Here is a 272-nt window from a genome sequence, read left to right as displayed (position 1 = left end):
TAAAATTGCAAACTGTAAGGAAACAAGTGTAATTTAAAAAAGGGATTGAGGATCGAATTCTCCGGAGTCAAAGATGAGAAAGAGAGAGAAGTTAAAAAAATATTTCCTATTTGAAATACCAAATGATTTGCTGTGGAAGATGAGGGAGAGTCACTTTTTCAGCCTTTCCGTGATCAGATGTAGTTGCAATGTCCTCGAGAGATTACTATGGTAAGAATTCCAGTTGCTAGAAGACAAGTTGGTCGCATGAACTCATATTATAGGAGGGAGGA

This window comes from Penaeus monodon, chromosome 15 (genome assembly GCF_015228065.2).
Source record: "Penaeus monodon isolate SGIC_2016 chromosome 15, NSTDA_Pmon_1, whole genome shotgun sequence".
Taxonomy (NCBI): Eukaryota; Metazoa; Arthropoda; class Malacostraca; order Decapoda; family Penaeidae; genus Penaeus; species Penaeus monodon.
This window is presented reverse-complemented; position numbering follows the sequence as displayed.